At 48.3% G+C, this 15,195-nt stretch overlaps 1 protein-coding gene across 3 annotated transcripts in view; it reads left to right on the plus strand.

Moving 5' to 3' along the window:
* The first annotated feature begins 6,944 nt into the window (after positions 1-6,944).
* Positions 6,945-15,195, plus strand: part of MGA (MAX dimerization protein MGA) — a 60,689-nt gene continuing 52,438 nt past the window's right edge. For 2 of the 3 annotated variants that reach the window (XM_086894227.1, XM_086894233.1), the window contains exon 1: positions 6,945-7,202. The gene's annotated coding sequence lies outside the window, so the exon portion shown is untranslated. Of the gene's footprint in view, positions 7,203-7,487; positions 7,553-8,214; positions 8,331-10,070; positions 10,182-10,280; positions 10,395-15,195 lie in introns of those variants that run through there. The other variant, XM_086894228.1, reaches the window with a different exon arrangement.

Below are 15,195 nucleotides of genomic sequence, written 5' to 3' on the forward strand. Positions count from 1 at the left end.
GGCACTTTCCTTTGTTCCAGGAAGGCTCTAAAATTTTATGAGAAAAAATTAATGGATTTATTTTCTCAGTAAACATCTCACTGATCATCACTGACACAGAATTTGGCAAATAAAGAAAAAGCTGTTCTTAGCACAACATCAGTGCAAATGGGGATTAAATCTTAAAGAAGACAAGGCTTTCTGTGCCCTTGCCATACAGTAGTAGGATGAGGTATATCTGTGTCTCTCCCACAATTCTTTTCCTGGAGCTGTTAGCAGAGATGGAAGCAAGGCACTGCCTTGTTTTCACCAGGTGTGGTTAAAGGGCACAACATGCCTTTCCCTCAGTGCAGATGAACCCACAGTGGCTTCTGTTACCACAGTTTCTTCACACCTGAGCTTTTGCTTGCAGGGAGAATGCTGTAAACAGGAGCAGGCCTTGGTGGTGGGATCCCTCATGCACAGAAAAGCCCAGGGCAGCCTGAGGTGAGCAATCTTGAGGAAGTTCAGGGATCGATTCAGTTTTGCACCCCTAGGGCCAGCTGCTGAGGACTGGCCAGCAAACCCGTGTTGTCTGCTCCAGAGAGAGCCAGGACAGCTCAGAGAGGGCAGAGGTGGGCTAATGTGCCAGCTGGGGACATTCTGTTGTCTCTAACATGGGATTTGTGTCTCAGAAATGCCAGTCTTCTCTCCTACAGAAGGAATTGGAGCTGCTCTTGGGACTCGTATAACAGCAGACTTTGCCTGATTTTTAAAATCCCTCAAATTTATTGTTTATGATCCTAAGAAATATGCCCATAAAGGCAATTGAACACAGGCCTTTCAGAAAGCTGAAGTCATCTAATGATCTGCAGGTCTATAGGGGAAACCCTTCCCAGCAGGTTCTGTTTCCCCTGCAGCTCTCCCTGCTGCCTGCTCAGCCATGAAATCCTATTTTGCATCCCACAATGCAATTTCAATTCCTCCCTATGGCCACACTCTCCTTCCTGTCCCTGCCCTTCGTCAGATTGAGAACAGCCATCCTGCCTGGCTTGGGGCAGCCCCAGCACCACCAGCAGTCCCTGATCCCTGCTAGCATTTACACCCACAAGGATACTGTGCGTGACCAGACGGATCCTTCCCCTTGCTGACCATTTCAGGATCTTTGCCACCATGCCACTGACCTGTTCTAAGGGTCCTTGGCAGCAGGCACATTTCTTGAGATGGGCTCAGTGCTGTACTCTGCTCAGTGACCTTGCTGGGAAACAGCAAAGAGTAATCCTGCTTATGTTTCTGAATATATTTTTATCATGATTCAGCTGTCAAGAAGGAGTAGCAGATTGCTGAATGAGAGAAAAGTCTGTATTCTGGCTCCATACAGTCTAAGAGTTGGGAGATTTTCCTGGCCAGACTTCACCTCTGCTCAGTTATACCTATTGACTGCTGCAAAACTACAAGAAGCAACTGAAATGAGAATATGACCCCAAACTAGTTATTTTTGCTTGCGTTGACATTGAGCACGCAAAACCTGATGAGATTCCTGGATGTAGATTTGGTGAGCTGCCCTAGAAAGTAGGCTTGGGAGGGATGCAGGATCATCTTCAAGAGCCAGCTCTCAGACCGTAGTTCGTTGTTTGTTTGCACCCTAGGCTGCTTGTGCAATTTTGTGATGTGGTTATGTTGTTTATCAGCAGCATCTATAAAGACATTGCCTATTTGATGATTGCCTTGTCTGTGACATTTTAGCAGTTTCTCTGGAAGCATTTCAGTGAAATGCATAACACTGGCTTGAAGTGGACACCTTAGCATGTCCTTGCTCTAGATAAGGATGCTGCATTCATAGTGAATGTCCTGACAGTCCCTCCTCACACTGCATGGAGGAGTTTTGACTGAGGCCATGCTGGGAGATGGGCTGTGAGACTGCATCTGCTGCCCAAGGGCTGCCAGTCCCCAGACCTGGCGAGGAGCTGGACTGAGGAAACCATCCTGCCCAAATAGGTACAGCACAAGCAGCAGGCTGCTAATGCCAGCTGCTTTGGTGTGTGAACATGCTCTGACTGCACTGCTCACTGATGCAGCTGTAACTTTTTAAGGCAAGTTTCCTTGCCTCAGGCCAGACTCTGAGAGCTGGTGCTCTGCTGCCAGGTGTCTGAGCTGGTGTCTGCATTGCATGCCTGCCTGAGGAGCTTTCTTTTTCCTTTGCATCAGCCTCAAAGGTAGGGTGTGGGTAGCAGACAAGTGCTTAGGGCAGCAAGTTGCTTCGGATGGCAAAACTGTCCACCTTAGTCCTGCCAGGGCAGCACTGCTGGGGGTGGGAGACAGGGGAGAGGGTGCCCTCATGCTCAAGTGAGACAGCCGGTATCTTGGGCTTCCCTCACCTGCTGTTGACCACTCAGATACCTTTGGGGAGGGCAAAAATTTTGCCAATGTGTGAGAGCCTCTAGACGGCCCACAATGGTCTAAGAATGGTTTCCAACCCACCCAGAAACCTGTGGCCCCACTGCTCCCTCTCTGAGCAGTACCCCAGCGTCTGGTGCCTGCCTCTTCCCTTTCCCCTACTCCACTCTCTCCCTTTTCCTTCCTCCCTGCTACCCACCGGGTAGGCCTCCCACTTTGGGGAAGGTGCAAGGCCTCGGCCCCAGGATGCCAGAGGCATTCTGGGCTGCAGGGGCAGAGCTCTGCCCCTTGCAGGAGCGACGAGCTGTGCCTGCTTCATGTCTCCTTCCACCACGAGGGCGCTGGTAGAGTTTGTCTTTTAGATCTGTGATATCTTTTGGGGCTCTCAAAACTGCTTGAAATGAGGCTGTTGCAGCATGAGAACTACTGGCATCACATATCTGAGAAATCACCAGCACTTTCAGTTTAAAAGGAAATCATTCTAAGAGCCAGGGAGAGGCTTGGGTGCTGTCGGGAAGTTCAGCCAGGAGCGCTGGCATCGGGTGCCTGAGAGCCGCAGCTGCTCTCTCACCGCTGCCGGCAGTGGGAGAGCGAGGGGTTTGCAGCTGGAGCTTCCTGCCCGGGCTCCGGGACAGCTCCGTGCCCACGTGGGGGACGAGCGGTCAGCCTTGGGCGTGTGTCCGCTCACGGAGGGGCGCTGGGCCGCGGGGATGGAGGCACCGGGGGGCCCTGGGGCGCAGGGCAGGGCTGTGCCCCGGCCAGCGCTCCAGGACAGGGCTGTGCCCCGGCCCCCGCCCCACTGACTGGCGGGACCCGGCTGGATGTGACCCGCTAGCGATGTGAGCCGGGAGCTGCGCCGGCAGCCTCCCCCGTCGGGCTTGGAAGGGTTAACCCCTGGCGTGCGGTGCCGCCCGTCACCGGGAGGAAGGGGCAGCCCAAGGCCTGGCGACGGTGGGTCTGAGCTGTTCGGGCAGGAAAGGGTTTGTTAGGCTGCGGTCCCTTCAGGACGGGAAAAGGAAGGAGAAAAGACTGGGCTCGTGGCAGTAGAAGAGCCAAAACTGCGGCACACAAAGCAGTTGGGAAATACAGCGAGGCTGGGAGAGCTCCGCCGGGGTGTTCGGGGCCGCTCCCTTCGGCGAGCGATGGTCTTTGGCCAGATGCCAAAGGTACCCTGTGCCCTTTAGGAACTCGCTTGCAGCACGAAAGCCAAATCCCAGGGCTCATCACTGATGCATTCCCAGGGGGTCTGTGCGTTCAGTGACCACCGTGCCGGGCTGCAGAGACGCGCCGGCGGCAGCGGCTCCCCTCCGGCGGGTGCAGCCGCAGGTCTCCCAGCTCGCCCTAGAATGGCTGAGAGTGAGGAGCTCAAGTGCAGCCTTGCTCCCGACCTGCCTTCTTTGGGCTGGGGAAGGCAACAGCTTGGGAATTCGGAGGTCGCAACTGGCCCTGGCCCTCGTGGAGAGAAGCTGGGACGATCCATGGGAAGAAGACTTGGCCGCCTTTTGTAAAAGAGAGAGCAGGAGCCCAGCCTCAGAGGCACAGGCTCCTGCCACTTACCTCTCCAGTCCCAGTGCTTGATTCCTGACCTCTGGCTTTGGAAAGAAGAACCTTTCTTGCTGGACAATTGCACTGCTACCTTTGCAGCTCTGGTGGCCGGTGTAAAGGGAAGGTTCAGGTTTAAATTGGGACGAGGATGCACAATAGCAGCAGCTTCAATGTAACCAAGGGAAACTCTTAGAAAACCATCATCAACGAGCCCTTTCCTCGCATTAAGATAAGACGGTCATTATTTGGAATGCAAAATCCATGCTACAAAGCTAGTAAATGTCAGCTTCACAATTATCTCAGGAATCTTTATCTGGTTCCCACGTGTGTAATGCTGATTTCATGAAAAATTCACACATTATTTTCTTCATATGATCCTGACTTGCATCCTTAATCTGACATTTTGCAGGCTTTGAGTGATTGATTAAAGCATTTAAATAACATACTTCATACATAAGGGTGGTGGCTGTTAAATGCAATTATTGTTGTTTAAATATAATTATTTTTACATTTTGATTAATTATAAATGGATATTATTAATAGGAGAACAAAATTTGTTTATAGGGGTTTGATTTCTACAGTCACCAGGAATAAACAGAGCAGGTAATGAGTTTGTCAATAAAATGCCAGCCTTAGGCATACACCAGATTTAGCACCACCCTTTCTCTTTGTATCACACTTCCTTCCTCCCACCATCTCAGCCCACTCAAAACCTGCATAATTTCTTATAAAAGGATTTGCCTGTTTCTGCTCAGTTTTCTAAAGCCTTTATTTCCTAAATATGCTCCTCAGTGGGAACACTCCTATTGGATTTCCAGGCCCATTTTATCACTCTTAATGGGATGGGTGGGGATGGAAGAAGTGAAAAAGTTGGGCGTTGATTTCAAGAGAAGGGAAGAGGCCCACAGTGAACGATGTGTGAACAGGAGGGTGGAGAGAACAGGGTAGCGAGTGGGAGCCTCTGGGTAAACAGATTATGTTGAAGAGCAGTGTGGTCCCTGGGCACTCTGGAATAACAGGTACTGACTGCTCTTCCTCCACTTCCCCCTTTTAAAGCTTTTATTCAGAAGGGAAATGAGGGGGAGAGGAGGATAATTGTTTTTCTTGCTTATTTAAGGTTCCTCAATCTCTAATGAACTTTAGTTCCCCAATACTTAGACTTTTTAAAAATAAATAGCCAACAAACAAAAGGAATTTTCTGCAAAACCTCACTTGTAATTTGGGCATCTCTGCTTCAAATGACGTGTACTTTTTTAAAGTTAAGATTTCCCAATCTAACTTGCATAGGAACATCTTCAACACAGCAGTCATGAGATCTACCTCTTTCCAATAAAGGACATTTTTTGCACTTAGAGACCAAAACAACACTTTTTTTTTCAGCTGTAATACGCAGTTGGCTCGTTTCTGTGATATTCACAAACACCATCAGGTTTCCTTCAAAACTACTCTAGTCATAATGTCTTTTTCCCCTGAAAGATTATCAAAGACTTACTTCTCCTCCATGTGTTATATTTTATTTTTCCAAAACTCCAGTATCTTTGATTGCCTTGGCATTACTTCTTTATCCTTCTATATGTTTGCAACATCATTACAGTTAATGTCAAACAGTAAATTTTATTTGGGTGACGTTTCCTCTGTTTGGCCTATTAACTAAAACAGATCCTACAGCTGGGAATTGGGCACTTCATCCCTTATGGCAGCAAGAGTTTCGAAGAAGCTATCCCCCAATCAGCCCAGAAATTCCAAGAAGACAGGTCCTAAGCCCACCAGTGCTTTCTGCCTTTCTGAACTTCATCTGTAAGACTGTAAAAGCCCAACAAAAGTTTTGCTTATGTACCAGCTAATATACCTCTAACCTTTTTATATGGATTCCTCAAATACACTTATGTAAGACATGACAGAAGGTACCTTTAAGCTTCTCAGTGATCTGAGAATTCATACCACTCAATTTGGTATCAATTCAACACAAAGTTCAATTTTGCAGAAGTATAAAACTGTCTAATTAGACACTTCCCTTTTTACATCCCTCATGGACTCCCCAGCCATATTGTCACACATTCTCAGCAATGTCACAATGCCTAGGGAATGCAGATTACTGCAATGACTGAGCACCTTTCGAGGCCAAGACCTCCAACACAGAAATTCCAGCCCAGGGCTACATAATGGTGCAGTTTACCACCAGCTTTTGTTTAAATTTTAAATTAGTTTCCATTACATGTGATCTGCCTTTGCCCTAGTCAACCTGAAATTATTTTTCAAGACTGCACGAGAGGCCTGGCTTTCCTCACTGACGCAGTTGGAGACCCGGTTTCAGCTGCCACCCAAATCAGCCAACCTGCACACACACCCATGCTGCCCTGAGCTCAGGGGGGGTTCTTTATGTATTTCTTCTTCTTCAACATTTGCTCCATCATTTCACTGTATACCAAATATAGACTTTCTGGATAAGAATCTCCAGAATCACCACCTTCTGCCTAAACCACGCAGGGCTGTTATATTTAAAGGTATTAGTGAATACATCCCTATGCTGACGGGCCTTTATTTAACTCTTTCGGCTCACACGTAGCCTCAGGAAGTTTCCAGGTCACTCTGGGATTGGTGTGAGTGCAGTTCCGTGGGCGCCCGGCAAACACTCCCGTCCCCAGGCGCTCTGCAGGGTCCGAGAGCCTTGTGCGGGCGGCAGCAGCACCCACAGCGTGAGAAATGCTTTCGAACCCCGGCATCGCACCGTCGGCGTTCGCTCCAGTTACCGCCAGCACATCGCGCCCCGCCGCACGCGAACCCCCGCTCCGTGATTTACAAACGCTGCAGGGCGGAAGGCGGAGGAAGGCCGAGGAGCCGCGGGAAGGGCGATGGGAGCGGGCGTGCCCGCGGGAAGGCGCTGGGGGCGCGGGCGCGGCACGGCCGCCGGAGGCGCTACCGCGCGGCCCCACGCGCGAACGGCGTGTTATCCCTCGCGCACGGCCGGGGGAGGGGCGGGAAGGGCGTGGCCGGCGGCGCCCGGGGAGCGGAACTGCGTCGGCGGGCGGCTCCGGCCAATCGGCGGCGTGCCGCTGGCGGGGCGTCGCGAGGCAGCTGCACCGCGCGGCCGCCGCCGGCCCCCGCTGCCCCCCGCGCTCCGCCCGCACGGCCGCGCTCCGGTACCGGCCTCGCGGGGGCGGGAGAGAACCCAGAGCAAGGGGCAGGGGAGCGCGCGCCGCCCACGTGATGGGCCGAGGCGGCCAATGAGGACGGCAGGAGGTCGCGCGTGGCGGGCGAGGGCCGCGTGGGCCGGGGCGTTGGCGGGCGGCGCGCGGACTCAGGTAGGAGCCGGCGCGCGCCCCCCTCCTCCTTCCTTGGAAGTTTTCACTCGAGGTGGCGCGAGGCGTGCGCGCGTCACGTGAGCGCGGCGGCCGCCCAATCACGCGCGCGCGCGCCGCCCGTCCGCGCGCTGCCGCCGCACCCGCGTTTGAGGCGAGGGGGTCGCGCGCGGGACGGGAACGGGACCGGCGGCCGCGCGCTCTCTTCGCGCTCCCCCGCGCCACTCCGTCCAGGGGCGCGAGCGGGCGGCCCCCGGGGGCGCGGGCAGTGGGTAACGGCCGGAGGTCACCTGACCGGGGGGGTTGTTAAAGGGACCGAGCGGCATCCGGGCTCTCCGGCCGGGAAGGGTCGGGTGAGGCCGGGCCTCGGGCAACCGCCGCTGCTCCCTAAGCCGTCGCGCTCCCGGGGACCGGCCCCCGGCGGGGGCGTGGTCGGCGCCACCTATGAGCCGGGGCTGGGCTGCCGGGAGAGCCTTTCCCGGGAAGCGGCCCCGGTGCCCCCTGGGTGCCAGAGGCCGGCGGGCTGGGCGGGGGCGGAGCGGGGCCCCTCGGCCGGGGGCGGGGCGGCCCGCGGGCGGCGCGCGTGCGCCCCGGCACGTCGCGGGGGGCGGCCGCGGGGCCGCGCGGGGCAGAGGTCATTGGTGACCTGTGGTCCCGTCCTGTTTGAAACTCCTCGTACTGAGCTGATGCGGGTAAAAGGCAGTCGAAGCGCGAAGCCGAGCTCAGTGAGGAGTAGGTAGGCACGAGGGCCAGCGGCTCTTTCAGCAGCCCGGGGAAATGAGTAGCTTCCCATTACGTGGTTGGAGCTTCTTGCCTGACTTATTAAGATGTCAAATCTTGCACAACAAACACGCTGCCTTGTTCACGACGTGAACTGTGTTAAGGCACGGGCTGTCTGTAATCGCACTTGATGGCATGGGCTAGAGCCCCGAAGATTTGAAGTTGCTGCCCACTGAAAACCGAGGGCGGTGTAAAGAAGAGGGGCGGGCTGATGCTTTAGTCTTGTCGCTTGCAGGTGTTCTGCCCGATGCAGCTGTAGCACCCTTTCAGTGCCCTCGGGCACAGTGCCTTGTGAATCTGTACTGAGGACTGGAAAGGGAAATTGATTCTGCTCGAAAAGTATTCCCATAGGTGAACATTTTTGTGCATCTTTATATAGGGAAAAACCCCATATTTCTTAGGTCTGGTGAAGATGGGCAGCATTTGTTCGCTTCTGTATTTCATCTAACAGCAGCTGTCTGTTAACCTCATCCATTGTTGGCTCAGTATTGGTGCAGGCACTGTTGTGCCTACCATGGGGGGGAAACCTGTAACTGGAGGAAACCGCTTTTGAATAAACTTGTTTAGTCACCTTCCAGGAAAGAAAAAAAAATTCTTTCTCTTTCACTGTAGGCTACTTCATTTATACACAAATCCATTAAGTCGTTTCTGAAGTTTTTGGTTGCTTTAAATCTGGTTTCCTAAGGAATGGGAAGTCCAAGACATTTTCCTTACAAACACAATGAAATAGGTCTCTGCCTAGTGGAGTGAGAAAGAGTTCTTCTCCATGAGGAGGCTGTTTCATGTCTGTTTGCTGTTTCATAGACAGCAGAGGATCTACCAAAAAAAACTCAGCCATAGCACATGCATAGAGAGCAGTGCCATTAGCTGCAGCACCAGCAGGGCTTTCCTCTTGTCTTATTCTTCCATAACTAAGGATGTGTTGTGCTGTGTTGGTTTGTTGTTTTTTTAATCTTTCTTAACACTGGGTAACCTTAGAACAAAGAATCCAGTTATGATGGTGGAGTTGCTCTTCTCTGTCCACACAAAGATGGAATGTGCTTTCACTGTTGGATTATAGCTAGTTTTAGTACCTGGGATAAATCCTTTGCTGAACTGGATAAGGAAGAAAGCAGTGAGAATGATACGTGTGAGAAGGATGATGAAAGCATGTCAAAAGAAGAAAGCAACCAGAAGAAAAGTCTTTAGTTTTAGTATTTTTTTTAAAAAAAATCAAGCCCACAACAGAAAGGCATTAAAGGAATGTGAACAGCATAAAAGAGAGAAAATGAATGGAAGTCAGAGAAAACCTATCTACAGTAAAAAGGCATTCTTTATTCCAGTCACTATCTTCAGGAAAAGCCAATTTGGAGAATGACAAGACTGTGACTGTTAAAGAAATACTTGTGATGTTGGAATTGTGCTGTTTTGCTAACTCTTGTACAGTGCTTTCTGTTAATGTGGCGTGGTCTGCCTGACCACAGGGTAAGTCAATAAACAGTAATGAAGATGGATATAAACCTGGAACACATCTCCAACGGACTGGACTTTGATTAGCATCACTTGTTTTTTTCACCATAACTTGAAAGGTTTCCTTGGCAGTTCTAACTTACTGAGCCACTGGTGACTCTGTAGCAATGAGTGTTGCTATAAAATAGCTAGATGCATAGGATAGTCCTGAGCTCAGGTGAGGGCTTTTTATTTTTCTCTTGTTTTTTCTTCTATGATGTGGATGAGATCCCCAGCTGAAGATTCATGTATGTGATAAATGTTCCTCGTGATGGCCATAAAGGGATTGAAATTCATCAAAATGGTGCTATTCCTGCTGATTATGGCTAGTTTCTGCCAGTGTTGCATGGCAGAAAGCATCAAGCATTGCTTTATTGTTTTATTTTGTGGTTTTTGCTAGTTGAAATAATAGTATAGTAAAAATACAGAATTCATTGAATGTATGAGTAATGGGCATATCACAGACTGATGAAGTATGGGAAGTGATGGAAAATACATTAACCTAAATATAACATGTTGTACAAAGATAAAAAAGAGCATTTATTTCTAGTTAACATTGGCTTTTCCCCCTGCCCTCTCACAAAAGTGGTTCCTTCTTCACAGAAATCACAGAATCATTTAGGTTAGAAAAGACCTCCAAAATCATGGAATCTGACCTTTGGCTCATCACCAGCTGTCACCTAGACTATGGCACTGAGTGCCACATCCAGTTTGGTGTGTTTCTGTTTTGCTATCTTCAGTGTTTGGGAAGTGTTTCCCAAAAGTTCAGGTAATTCTTGAGAGATGCATTTGTATATGCATTGTACATTGCAGGATTCATGCTGTTTGACACACTACTGACTGTGGGGAGCTGGAATGGACTCCGTGGCATGGTATGGGTATTGGAGAGGTGAAGCAGGAGTTTCTCCCTTTCTTCCACCCCTCCAGGTATGTGCCCTGTTCCTCAAAAAGCAGCTGCTGCTCTTGCAGGTGTGTAGCTCTCAGCTGGGGAAACACTTCCCGAACTACCACCTATTCATCCTGCAATAGTCAGGGCTCTGAGTGTGATGTGAGTTTGGTTTTAGTCCAAAGTAATGCTCTGGGCTGAAATCTGGCAGTGCACAATCTGTGTCAGGCTTATTATGGGGATAAGTGCTTTCTGACTGCAGCTGGAGCGTGTGTTTCTGCATGTTTGCATCAGCAAGAAAGCTAGAAAATGTTTTAAAAATGTCTGAAAAACATTTTTTCCTGCAACAGTCCATTTCTTACAAAAATTTTTTTTTTAGTCTCACTTTTTGTCTAGATTCTGCTATCACTTTCATCTTTTATATTCCTAGCACTGAACTATACTTCTTCACTAAAGCAAGAATTTAAGTTAGTTTCCTATCAAGAATAACATTATGCAAACTTTTCTTAGAGTATATTTGGGCTGGGGTTCTGTTGCTTAAAGACAGAGGTCTGGAGCTGCCATATGTGGTGCTAATTATTGGAGACATCCTTGTAAAGCAAACATTCAGCTCTGGGAGACTACTACTTGTCTGGAGAAGCAGTTGGAGGCCAGTGGGGCTGGTTTTCACATAGAAAATGGGACTAAATACTTTTCTATGTGCAGAGTTTTAGTTGGATTAACAGAATTTCCTGTGGGTTGCTACTTTTAATCATTCTCCAAAGTGGCAAAACATTGTCTAAAGAAAGAAATTTTTTTTTGTATTTTAACTCTTCCAGTGTGCGCATTGCACAAAATTTCTGGCTGTAACATAACTAGGTTTTCAGCTCTTTAAAGACCTGTGGATTTTGGTTTTTTGCTTGGTTTTTGCCCTTTTATTTTTTCCCCCCCCAAATGTCCAAAACGTGGGATTTTTGAGCCCAGTCAGGTCTGTGTGGTCGTAGGTAGTGGTAAACTTGTAGACTGCTGTAATAAACTGCTTACTGCTGCTGTGGGGGTGTTACACTGGCACAGCTGGTTTTGATAGCTCTTGTTTCCAGGTAGTGAGTGTAGTTCCAGCTAGTGCTTGTTTTTAGCAAGGGAATTTATAGGAGCTGAAAGCCTCCTTTATGCTCCAGTAATGTTCCTGGTAGTGGTGCCTTTCATACTATGCTGTGTGACAGAAATGTCCTGTCACGTATCTACTTGTATAGTGGCAATCTTTGTGTTCAGGGGATTGCTAACAAAAAAAGTAATTGACACCTCTTATGTGTTTTTCACATGTTGGCAGCTGTTCTGTTTTGCTTAACTATGTATAGTTACATGTGTATATACATATATACTTTACAAGGTATGCTGTTCTCCCATGTCTACATCTGTAGCAAAGTCTGGGACTTGTGACCCTCCAATTCCTCATTTGTTACTGAGTCTTTACTACAGGTTAGACTTAAGAGTGGCTGAAGGACATTTTGTTGCTGCAGCTCTAATAGTTACAGTTTCTTATTGTAGCACGTAGGCTCCAGTGGGTGCTTTATAGTGCTATGTAGGCGTTACTGAAAACAGGAGTGTGATTTACTGGGTGCTGAAATGCAGCTTGTAAAGACTGTAGTTCATGTCTTCAAGGGAATATGCCTGAAAGAAGCATTTAGGGAAAGAGTATATGTCTTGGTAGTTGTAGTGGTTTAGATTTGTCAATTCCGTTTCTTGGCCAATGCACCAAATAAATGTCGTGGTTTTAAAGCAGTAACTAAAAAATTGCCAGAAAACTTACTTATTTCTTGCTGTGAGATATGGATTAGAACAAGAGCAAAACAGGCTTAAAACTTAATAAAGAAAGTTTATTAACAGAACTACAAGAATAATAAAACCAGAATAACTTCCAGAAAACTTATTTTTCTCTCAGTACCTAACTATTCCCTTGTTCACATGACAACATAGAGACAAAAAACTTTGGAACTTTGGTGTTTAAAACAGTCCCAATTCCTACTAGAGTCTTTTCATCAGCCTTTGTAGAGAAACAGAAGTCTTCTTCTGCTAATCTATGGAGTTTTTCACAAGAAAACTATTTCTGTTATAGTCTTCTATTTTTCTGATGCCAGCTGTTGGGGAAAAAAAAAATCTGTCATCAGTCCACTCCTCCCATTTCACAACACTCTGAGGTGTGTTACGGGCCATGAGTCTAGGGATGTCATTTTTAAGGATGAGTTATTCAAAAGCAAAAGTTCTTTTCATCTGTCTCTGTGAGCTTCTCTGGAGAACAGAAGTTTTCTCTTTGCTTCAAGCGGCTTCAAATCTTCAACTATTACTTCTCCCTTTTTGTTCCAGCACCTCACTGTATCATAATTACTCCACCTTTTGCTCAAAATCTAAACTTTGAACACTCCATTCCTCCCCATATATTCTGTCATGAATTAAAGGAGTTTTTTCAGAACACTATTGTTCATCTCCATAGCTTTAACAGAAAAATATTTCAGCTTAATTAAAGCATCTCCTTATTCTCTACCTCTTCTGAAGCTGAATTCTTTTCTTTACTCTCTCTAATAGTTTATAAAGTCTCTTTACATGTTGATTACTCTCTTTTTCTTTCTCTGGAAAAAAGGATTAATCTGCAAGTCTCATCTGAGTAATGAAAGGGTTAAAATCTTGCCCAGGCGTTGTAGATGGTTCTGTGATCTCTGCTGGAGCAGCAGCTGGAGCTGTCTTCGATGGAAGATTCTTCATGGCTGCTCTGGAGAGTGTGGTCACTGTCTCAGCCTGCTGCAGGTCAAGAGCTTTTTCTCTCTTTACTCGGCAGTCTCTGCTGAATTCAGTCACAGCAAAAACTGCAGCCGAGCCAGGAACTGGCCTGGCCCGGCCAGAACCCAGGGCAAGCCCTGCAGGCCTCATCTCCTGGCCGGGAGCTGCATGGCCTGGGCAGGGAAACGGGAGGCCAGCTGGAGCTCTGTTACCTTTCACAGCCAGGAAAACAAAGAGACAAAGAAATTCCCAGGCTTAGGTCTTAAAGTGGTGTTCACAGATTGATCTCACTTTTTAATGGTTAAAACTGCTGTCAGTTCTTAGAAATTGCCAGCTGTTGGCTAGGAGACAAACTCTCATCAGCCTCCAGCGGTTTTAACTTCCTTAAGTGTTTCTCTTTGTTTTCTTAAATGCTAATCTATGATAGTAGTGAACTTGAGCATTTCCAATACCTTACACTAGCCAGTAATGGGATGGTTGTAACTCCCTCTGATCAGGGATTCAGTAGGTCCAAGCCAGTTAATTTCTGTGCTGGCAATTCATGTTTAGCACAAACAAGTCCTTAAAACTGGTGTTTGTACTGATCTAAACGAGATTTTCTTTACTTACTGTAGCACTGCTTTTTCTTGTCAGCTTTAAGCTGCTTTAGAATGGGGTTACTTAAGCTGGTGGGAGTCTAGTACTGCTGTAGACTTCTACTGATGAATCTGTTCTCTTGGTAAACCAGGGGTTCAATTTTGGTACAGGCAATCATTTCTACCTGCATTAGGTAAAACTGTAGCAAAATCTCTGTCACTGTCAACAATCTCTGGCTTGTTTCTTTTATCATGATTGGAACATGTGGCTTGTGGGCCATGAACATGTCTGCTCTTCAATTGTGTCTGTTCTCAGTTGTACAAATTACTCTCTTGCTGAAAAGAAAACCCCACTTATTTCTGTATTGCCATTGTTCAGAAGCAAATTGGTTAATACAAAATTGCGTATCCTGTGGCCTTAAAACTTGGTGACTGCTCTACAGAATGTGTGATAACTGTAGGTGTAAAATGACTGTCCTTCCCTATCTGAGCAGGAGGAGGTCACACATGTACACAGGTGTGTGTGTATATATGTATGTATGGTAGATACCCTCCAGCAGCAGAGTTTAGACAATGGTGGTTCCTGAATCCTAGTCTCTCCTGGTTGCTGCTGGACACAGAAGCTCCGGAGGCCACAGTGCTGTTCCCCGTGCTTGCGTATGCTCTGTCTCTCAGGTGGCTGAGTCTGCCCAGCTTACCTGATGTCCAACACCCCTCCATCCACATGAACCCTGCCTATTAGAAACAGAGGTGTGCATACACACCCAGAGCTGGTGGCATTCCTCTGGGCCTCCGTACAGACCCACCTATATGAATGTTTTGATGCACATTTGTCAAGTCTCTTAAAAATGTATTTTCTTTAGTTCTGTGTTTCCGAGATAAATTTCTATGGCATAAAATTATGTTGCCAAGAAACCTCCAAAGGGTTGCTGACCTCTTGTGATGTTGCTCTTCTTTGGCCCATTTTCAAATAAGACAAAACAACCCCAACAGCTTGAGCAGCAGTCCTGACAAAGTTATAGCTTGCACCATCAGTGCAAAATTTGGTTCTGCAGGTGAAGCCTGGACCTTGATGTCAGCCTACTAATTAATGTCTTTGCCTTTTGGCACCATGTGTAAGTCTCCATCCCTTGACGTTCAGAATTCCGTTTTAGTGGGCTTATTGTCAGAAATGCCAGGTTTATAACACGTAATGAATTCCCTTGGTGTCTCTGTGAAGGCGTGCCAAGCTGGGCATGGGGCGGTGCCCGCTCGGTGCCGTTCAGCGGCGGGGGCGCTCTTTCGAGGCCGTGCCAGGGCTGCGCTGAGCCCGGGCTCTCCGTTCGTCAGCGCGTCGGTAACAGCGCCCAGGGCCCGGCTCCGGGGGGTGACAGGTCTGTGTCTGCCCTCCCAAAGGCGCGGGGCCCTTGTTCAGCTGCGGCAGGCAGAGTCTGAGCCGCGCTTTGGCCGGTCAGCGAGAACTTGCTCAGACGATGAAAACGTCCCTGACTTCGTTGCTTCCTCAGCTGAGGGT

Source organism: Cyanistes caeruleus, chromosome 6 (assembly GCF_971803275.1).
Source record: "Cyanistes caeruleus chromosome 6, bCyaCae1.hap1.1, whole genome shotgun sequence".
Taxonomy (NCBI): Eukaryota; Metazoa; Chordata; class Aves; order Passeriformes; family Paridae; genus Cyanistes; species Cyanistes caeruleus.